The sequence below is a fragment of the Lithobates pipiens genome, unplaced genomic scaffold, assembly GCF_037356315.1.
Source record: "Lithobates pipiens isolate NorthernLeopardFrog02 unplaced genomic scaffold, aLitPip1_a1.2 Scaffold_1, whole genome shotgun sequence".
In the NCBI taxonomy this organism is placed as follows: Eukaryota; Metazoa; Chordata; class Amphibia; order Anura; family Ranidae; genus Lithobates; species Lithobates pipiens.
Window position 1 is genome coordinate 97830379 of NW_027507685.1, and position 9720 is coordinate 97840098.

The 9720-nt window shown below is 49.3% G+C and overlaps 1 long non-coding RNA gene across 1 annotated transcript; it reads right to left on the reverse strand.

The window, feature by feature from the left end:
• Window positions 1–1386: 1386 nt before the first annotated feature.
• On the reverse strand, window positions 1387–1737 carry LOC143988255 (uncharacterized). Its single transcript, XR_013276807.1, has 2 exons — window positions 1566–1737; window positions 1387–1486 (listed from the first exon to the last, which is right to left on the reverse strand). It is a non-coding gene; the product is annotated as an uncharacterized LOC143988255 (long non-coding RNA).
• Between the last annotated feature and the right edge of the window lie 7983 nt (window positions 1738–9720).

Here is a 9720-nt window from a genome sequence, read left to right on the forward strand (position 1 = left end):
ATCATTTGTTTGAGGGGTTGCCAGCACAGGCAGAGCCATCGCCTGCGGGGCCGCCTGCTCCATGTCTGCCATCAGCGCCTTAAATTGGTCCAAAAAGTCACTAGGACACTGCACAGGCTGCGGTGGAGCCTTCTTAGCTGCAGACTTGCCTTTGGAGGGCATGAGGGATTAAAAAGGCAGTCTGAACTTGCGTAAGGTGGTATGCAGGCAGGGAAGTGTACCCCTTTAAAGATTTCCAGCCACAGGATGACAAAGTAATCAGCAAGGATGACCGAGGGCTCAGCTCTAATATTTCCCTGGTGGCAATATGCTACTGGAGGGCTTGAAAGAGAGCAGACACAGTCCGGCAGTATGTAGAGTGAGCAAGGTATTCCTTTAAAAGTGTCCAGCCATATACACACAGGGGGGGCAAGCAGGGATGGTAAAAAGACTGTGGCTAAGCTCCATCGCACTCCCCCCAGCCACCGCCCTGAGGCAACTGCCAACTGCCCCCAGAGGTCAAGACTCACCTCCCTCCCCGCAGGGATTGTAACCTCCGCAAGCCACACTGTCCCCAGGGATAGCGACAGTCCCTGCCGTTGCGTGGTCGGCTGCAACGGCGTAATCCAGGCGCTGTGGTGGTGTTGGCGGTGATGACTCCTGTCAGCAGCCCCTAATGCGTCCTCCGCGAGGCACTAGCCCAGATCTGCCCGCTCGGGTTACCGCTCCGCGAACTCAGCACTCCACCGCGGCCGGCCCAGAGGCTTCACAGGCCTCAAAGATGGCGGCCGGTCACAACAATCCAGCTAGGCCGCAACCAAACGGGGCCACAGAATACCCCCAATCTCCTTAATAACGGGCATGGCCAGTCCCTGGGATGTCCTGGGGTGAGGGGGGAAGCCTTTCAGCGTCTCTTGGTCTGTCAGCAGAGAGGATTGCGCAGGATTGTAGTCAGGATTCCTGGAGCTCTTGCACCACACGTCCTCCCTGTATCACATCCGGACACGCCCCCTGCTTATTTTTTTAAAAAGTGATTTTTATTTGATACTGACCTCAGCACCCTGCTGTTCATTTTCTTCTACATTGAGGCAGCTGTTGCCCGCAGCCTCTCACCTTGTGACCTGCTACAAAAGTTACAATGTTGCAATGAGGGAGAGGAGACTGGGGAAATGTTTGCCCCCTGTTTGCAGCACACTGATGGCATAACCTCAGCCTAGGCCAGTGCTTCTCAATTATTTTCTGTCATGCCCCCCCCCCCCCCCCTTAGGAAGAAGAAAACATTTTGCGCCCCCCGTGCGACTGTAAATAGTATCATTTGTCTATAAAATTGTTATAAGTACACCTCTACATAACACTGTATCCTTATTAACGTATATGAGAATAAAAAAAGAAAGAAATGTGGATCAATTTACAAGAAAAAATAGCTTTATTAACTGTAGCAGAAAAGATTTAAAGGAGCACAGGATTTAACGGAGCACAATAAAAGCCTTTTCATCAGAACACTGACCTTTTTTGGCTGAATCGGCGGTGTCCCCTTTTATGTGTCTTCAACTCCTTTCTTTTAGGCGTTTTTCTGTACAGAGGACCGATTTCCGGGTCTAAAAGTCACACGGGCGGGTTTGGCCAATCAGGATAGAGCATCATGTCTATCCAATCGGGTCCTCTGCATCTGTCACGTGCGTTGGCGGTCACGTGATCCTCCGCGTCGGGCTGCTACTGGGACAATCTCCAGTGTTCGCGCCGCGCTGGCCCCTCTCTCCAGCCGTAGAGTTGCTAGGCAACCAACGCTGTGTGGGACACCGCTTGCGAGTGAGTCGGATGATCCGATCTAGACATCCAATATGACAGTATTTGCCGAGGTCAAACGAGCCCCCCTTTACGGAGCCTCGTTTGGCGCGCCCCACTATTTGAGAAGCACTGGCCTAGGCAAAGCCACTGAAAGGAGATCAGGGACATTTTATCATGTAAAAACTTTTTTTATGAGGCTCTAATAAAAAAATAAAAATAAAAAAAACATTTTACTGCAAGTCCCCTTTAATACGTCAGAGTTTTTACTCTTAGCTTCATTGATTTTAAGTAAAGCTGGATATCTCTTATATTATATGATGCCTATTATTCCTAAGAACAATTTATAAGGTCAGGCATCTCGGTTACCTCTGTTGCCCAGAATATTGGCAGTTTTATTGTGTTTTTAACTTATGACTGTGCTGTAATAAAATGCTAAACTTTTGCTATCGTTAAATGGAAGTAATTAAACAATTAGGCACATTTCCTATATGGATCTGTGTATAGATGTATATGTATAGATCTGGAAGGAAAATACTGGGGAGAATGCAAAGTCTTCACATTTATTAGTCTGTTTACTTTGTACCGAGTTAGACTGCTGAACTCGAGCAAGCATTAAATTGGTAGCCCAGTGGCAAATATGCAAGTCCAGCACCAAACACTCAAGCTAAAACAGGCATTATATGGCCAGCCCAGTGGCAAAATACGCAAGCCCAGCACCAGACACTCAGGTTCAAGACCAAATACTCAAAATAAAACAGGCATTAAATGGGCAGCCCAATACAAAATACACAAGCCCAGCACCAAACAATATAAATACCACCAAAAAAAGCTCTATCTATCTTAAAAAAATTATAAAAATCTCGTTTGGGTACAGTGTTGCATTACCACGCAATTGTCATTCAAAGTATGACAGCGCTGAAAGCTAAAAATTTGCCTGGGCACGAAGGGGATAAAAGTCCCCAGTAGGCAAGTGGTTAAAAGAGCCCAGCAGCAAAAACGCCCAGCACCAGACAATCAGGCCTACCACCAAATAACTAAGCTGAAAAAAAGAATTAAAAGAGCCCGGAACCAAATACACAAGGTGTCATGGTCACCCCGGAATCCAGTGGCATATGGAAGGCCTGCTCACAGAATCCCCACGTTGAGAACTAATCAGTATCCATGGGCGCGCTTTGGCGCGAACGGACGCACGCGGGTGCGTGTTGGTACGAACGAGCGCATGCGGGGTGCGCGATGTTGCGAACGAGCGTACGCGGGTGCGCGATGGAACGAACGGGCGCACACGGGTGCGCGATGGTACGAACGGGCGCACGCGTGTGCGCGGGGTCACGAACGGGCGCACGGTTACGCGCGGGCGCGCGCAGACACGCTGTACGACCGTTCTTGCCACCCAAAGGGCTACTTAAGGAACCTGTTACTGTGCCTCCTTGCTGTCCAGTCTACAGCGTGTCCGGTTATTCTGTCTTCTGCTACCTGATTGCCCCCGATTCCTGTTACCCGGCTTGTTCCTGACTACGTTTGCTTGCTGCCAGCCTTTGACCTCTGGCCTGTCTGACTACGCTTCCGCCTCTTCCTGTGTACCGTTGCTGCCCGCCTGTTACCGACCTGGCTTGTACTTTGACCCTGCTTCTGCCACTTGCTGTTCCGGCCTGACCGCCTGTGCCTGCTGCTGTCTGCCACCTGTTGTTCCAGTCTGACCGCCTGTGCCTGCCGCTGTCTGCTGTCTGCCACCTATTGTTCCAGCCTGACCACCTGTGCCTGCTGCTGTCTGCCACCTGTTGTTCCAGCCTGACCGCCGGTGCCCGCTGTTGTCTGCTGCTCTGCCGCCTGCTGTTCCAGCCTGACCGTCTGTACCCGCTTCCATCCGCTGTCTGACCAGTCTGCCGGGTGTCTACATTCGAGCTCTCCTGTGGATCCTCCACTCCTCAAGGTCCGGACCAGTCCTTCACCAGTTCAGCACTTGTGCCCTCTGAACTCTTGAGTCCCTGTTCCCACTTCCAGGGATTGTCGAGCCAAAGGCTTACGAGAGGCCGCTCCCTGCATTCTGGGCTCCTATACCAGGTACGTGACACAAGGCCAGCTCCAGATACACAAATCTTACAATACTCAAACTAAAACAAACATTAAAAGGTCCCAGTATCAAATACGTAAGCCCAGCACCAGACACTCAAGTCCAGCAACAAATATGCCAACTAAAACAAGCATTAAAAGTGACCAGAACCAAATACGACAGCCCAGCACCAGACACTCAAATCCAGAACCAAACACTCAAGCTAAAACAAGTAATTAAAGGGCCCAGTATCAAATATGCAAACCCAGCACCAAAAACTCAAGCTAAAACAAACATTAAGAGGGCCCAGAATCAAATACTCAAGCCCACAACCAAACACTCAAGTTAAAACAAGCATTAAAAGGGCCCAGTTCCAAATACGCAAGCCCAGCACCAAATACTCAAGCTAAAACTAACATTAAGAGGGCCAAGAATAGTGATGGACGAACTTTCGACGGGATGTTTCGCGAACGCGGACCGCGAACGCGGCTGATAGTTCGCGGCGGACCCCATTGACTTCAATGGGAGGCGAACTTTTCAAACCTACAGGTCAAATTTGCAGCCACAAAATAATTACTAGCTGTGCAAACATAGTCCCACCACATGGCCAATGACATAACACATGTATGAGGTGAATCTGGGATCGACAACTACAAGCATTCTTTTTTTATATGTGAAATTGTGACAATTCAGGACTGTGGAGCGCATGAAGGCAATAGAGGAGAGGGAAGGTCAGGGTAGGCAAAGAAGAGGGTGCAGGAAATGATCACCAGCAGCGTGACATACAGCAATGACACCTGCACCGTGATAGAGTGATCTGACACCAGCTCCGTGATAGAGAGCACTGACATCAGCAGCGTGACATAAAGCAATGACACCTGCACCGTGATAGAGTGATCTGACACCAGCACCGTGATAGAGAGCACTGACATCAGCAGCGTGACATACAGCAATGACACCTGCACCATGATAGAGTGATCTGACACCAGCACCGTGATAGAGAGCACTGACATCAGCAGCGTGACATACAGCAATGACACCTGCACCGTGATAGAGTGATCTGACACCAGCACCGTGATAGAGAGCACTGACATCAGCAGCGTGACATACAGCAATGATACCTGCACCGTGATAGAGTGATCTGACACCAGCACCGTGATAGAGAGCACTGACATCAGCAGCGTGACATAAAGCACTGACACCAGCACCGTGATATACAGCACTGACACCAGCACCGTGATATACAGCACTGACATCAGCAGCGTGACATACAGCAATGACACCTGCACCGTGATAGACTGATCTGACGCCAGCACCGTGATAGAGAGCACTGACATCAGCAGCGTGACATACAGCAATGACACCTGCACCATGATAGAGTGATCTGACACCAGCACCGTGATAGAGAGCACTGACATCAGCAGCGTGACATAAAGCACTGACACCAGCACCGTGATATACAGCACTGACACCAGCACCGTGATAGAGAGCACTGACACCTGCACCTTAAAAAGCATAATGAGCATAGCACAGGGATGGTGGGAGCCCCTCATAATATGCACAGCAGAGGTACAGCCCCAGGAGGAAGTCAGCACAGCACAGGGATGGTGGGAGCCCCTCATAATAAGCAGCCCCAGGAGAATGTCAGCATAGCACAGGGATGGTGGGAGCCCCTCATAATAAGCAGCCCCAGGAGGAAGTCAGCACAGCACAGGGATGGTGGGACCCCCTCATAATAAGCAGCCCCGGGAGGATGTCAGCATAGCACAGGGATTGTGGGAGCCCCTCATAATAAGCAGTCCCAGGAGGAAGTCAGCACAGCACAGGGATGGGGGGAGCCCCTCATAATGAGCATAGCACAGGGATGGTGGGAGCCCCTCATAAGGAGCATAGCACAGGGATGGTGGGAGCCCCTCATAATATGCACAGCAGAGGTACAGCCCCAGGAGGAAGACAGCACAGCACAGGGATGGTGGGAGCCTCTCATAATAAGCAGCCCCAGGAGGAAGTCAGCACAGCACAGGGATGGTGGGAGCCCCTAATAATATGCAGCCCCAGTAGAAATATGACACAACTCAACCTCTTCAAACAGGAGGGTACGGGCATATAGTACGGTGTGTTTTTTTTGGACAAGAAAGTGAGCCAAATGAAGAAATAAGGTCTGTGTGCTCGATTAAAAAAATCGTTCATAGACATATACATGGTCTATTGGTCACATGTGTTGAATTCCTCCGAGATCCATGCCTAATTCATTTTTAGAAATGTGAGGTAGTTAACACTGTCGTGAGCTAGGCGAGTACACTTATCGGTCACGATCTCCCCTGCTGCGTTGAACGTCCTTTCGGACAGGACACTGGACGAGGGGCAAGCCAACAGTTCGATTGCAAATTGGGCAAGCTCTGGCCAGAGGTCAAGCCTGCCCACCCAGTAGTCCAGGGGTTCATCACTCCTCAGAGCGTCCACATCGGCCGTTAACCCAATGTAGTCGGACACCTGATGGTCTAGGCGTTCCCTGATGCTGGATCCGGATGACACCTGTCGATGGGTCGGCTGAAAGAATGACCTCATATCAGAAGTCACCAACACATCTTCAAAACGGCCTCTTCTTGCAGGAGCTGTTGGATTGGTACCCACAACTCCTTTTCTGGGAGTGGGAATTGCTCCTCTGCCAGCGCACGCGAAAGCAGAATGCAGCATTTCTCGAAGCAAGGCCTGGAAGTACTCCATTCTGACAGCCCTCTGTGATGGCGGTAACATTTCCGCCATTTTGTGTTTCTACTGGGGGTCTAAGTACGTTGCCACCCAGTACTGGTCCTTGACCCTTGTGCTTTTTATACGGGGGTCCCTATTAAAACACTGGAGCATTAAGGCCCCCATTTGCACTAAACTGGAAGCGGTGTGGTGGCCTGGCTCCTGCTCATCATCCAGGATAATGTCATCCTCTTCATTCTCCTCTCCCCATCCACGCACAACAACAGGGATCCCAGAAAGGTTTAAAGCATGCTCTTCTTGCTCCTCCTCATCCACCCCGGCACCATCCTCCTCTGACTCCTCTTCAGACTCCTGTTGTTCACTTGTCTCAGATAGAGTAGCCCCCCCGGGAATTCATCCAGCATTGCGACTTCCTCATCTTCCCGCTCCTGCTCCTCCACAGCTTGATCAATGACACGACGCAATGCACGCTCCATAAAGAAGGCATAAAGTACCATGTCACTGATGGAGCCATGGCTGCGACTGACCAGTTTGGTGATCTCCTCAAATGGCCGCAGAAGTCTGCATGCGTCGCACATGAGCAGCCACTGGCGCGGTGAAATATAAGTTATTCCTGCTTCTCCTCCCTATCTGCTGGTCCATATCTCCCTCTGAACTCCCCTCCTCTTCCTCTCTTGTGGGCACCCACGTGACATCACTAGACACGTCATCATCAACGTCACCTTCCCCACCACTATAAGTAGAGATCTCGGAGTAGGCAGCAACAGCGGGGACCAACCTCCTCCTCGGGCTGATCTGGGTACTGTCGTCAGACTGCTGAGTGGCGGTTCTTGCTACCTCCTCTTCCTGATCCAATGCCAAGAGTAGCTGCGCATCAGAAATGTCTTGATATGGATCGGAAAATAATTCCTGTGACTCAAGCGGAAGGTATGTGGTGGTGGTGGTGGTGGTGTTGTTGGTGGTAGTGTCTTTGGGGGTGCACATAGCAGAGAGTGAAGAAGAGGGTGCAGATCGATAGGATGAGGAGGGTGCAGAAGAGTAAGGCTGAGTGAGCCACTCAACCAAGTCTGGTGCATCCTTTAAAGTAATTGAATGCACCTTCTGCAACTTCCCACTTTGGCTCAAGCCTGTTGCTCCTGCCCTACCCCTACCACCCCTGTGGAAGGGCCTGCCTCTTCCTCTGCCTGTCATTTTTTAAATGACCCTGTGACAAAACTCTCAGTCCCTATACTGATAAAGGACTGCTGCAGTATAGGGCAGCAGTCAGCAGTAGTGCAGCTCAACCCTATATATTGTGGACCTATACCAGTCCTTAAGGAATAGCAGACTGTACCTCACTCAACCCTATGTACTGTAGTAACCTATACCTTACCAGTCCTTATAAGGACCTTTGTGGAACTAGTAGGTTGTGAATGATTAGCAGACTGTACCTCAGTCCCTATACTGATAAAGGACTGCTGCAGTATAGGGCAGCAGTCAGCAGTAGTGCACCTCAACCCTATATATTGTGGACCTATACCAGTCCTTAAGGTATAGCAGACTGTACCTCACTCAACCCTATGTACTGTAGTACCCTATACCTTACCAGTCCTTATAAGGACCTTTGTGGAACTAGTAGGTTGTGAATGATTAGCAGACTGTACCTCAGTCCCTATACTGATAAAGGACTGCTGCAGTATAGGGCAGCAGTCAGCAGTAGTGCAGCTCAACCCTATATATTGTGGACCTATACCAGTCCTTAAGGAATAGCAGACTGTACCTCACTCAACCCTATGTACTGTAGTAACCTATACCTTACCAGTCCTTATAAGGACCTTTGTGGAACTAGTAGGTTGTGAATGATTAGCAGACTGTACCTCAGTCCCTATACTGATAAAGGACTGCTGCAGTATAGGGCAGCAGTCAGCAGTAGTGCACCTCAACCCTATATATTGTGGACCTATACCAGTCCTTAAGGTATAGCAGACTGTACCTCACTCAACCCTATGTACTGTAGTACCCTATACCTTACCAGTCCTTATAAGGACCTTTGTGGAACTAGTAGGTTGTGAATGATTAGCAGACTGTACCTCAGTCCCTATACTGATAAAGGACTGCTGCAGTATAGGGCAGTAGTCAGCAGTAGTGCACCTCAACCCTATATATTGTGGACCTATACCAGTCCTTAAGGAATAGCAGACTGTACCTCACTCAACCCTATGTACTGTAGTATCCTATACCTTACCAGTCCTTATAAGGACCTTTGTGGAACTAGTAGGTTGTGAATGATTAGCAGACTGTACCTCAGTCCCTATACTGATTAAGGAATGCTGCAGTATAGGGCAGCAGTCAGCAGTAGTGCACCTCAACCCTATATATTGTGGACCTATACCAGTCCTTAAGGAATAGCAGACTGTACCTCACTCAACCCTATGTACTGTAGTACCCTATACCTTACCAGTCCTTATAAGGACCTTTGTGGAACTAGTAGGTTGTGAATGATTAGCAGACTGTACTTCAGTCCCTATACTGATAAAGGACTGCTGCAGTATAGGGCAGCAGTCAGCAGTAGTGCACCTCAACCCTATATATTGTGGACCTATACCAGTCCTTAAGGAATAACAAACTGTACCTCACTCAACCCTATGTACTGTAGTACCCTATACCTTACCAGTCCTTATAAGGACCTTTGTGGAACTAGTAGGTTGTGAATGATTAGCAGACTGTACCTCAGTCCCTATACTGATAAAGGACTGCTGCAGTATAGGGCAGCAGTCAGCAGTAGTGCACCTCAACCCTATATATTGTGGACCTATACCAGTCCTTAAGGAATAACAGACTGTACCTCACTCAACCTTATGTACTCTAGTACCCTATACCTTACCAGTCCTTATAAGGACCTTTGTGGAACTAGTAGGTTGTGAATGATTAGCAGACTGTACCTCAGTCTCTATACTGATAAAGGACTGCTGCAGTATAGGGCAGCAGTCAGCAGTAGTGCAGCTCAACCCTATATATTGTGGACCTATACCAGTCCTTAAGGAATAACAGACTGTACCTCACTCAACCCTATGTACTGTATTACCCTATACCTTACCAGTCCTTATAAGGACCTTTGTGGAACTAGTAGGTTGTGAATGATTAGCAGACTGTACCTCAGTCCCTATACTCATAAAGGACTACTGCAGCAGAAGGGGAGCAGTCAAGTATAA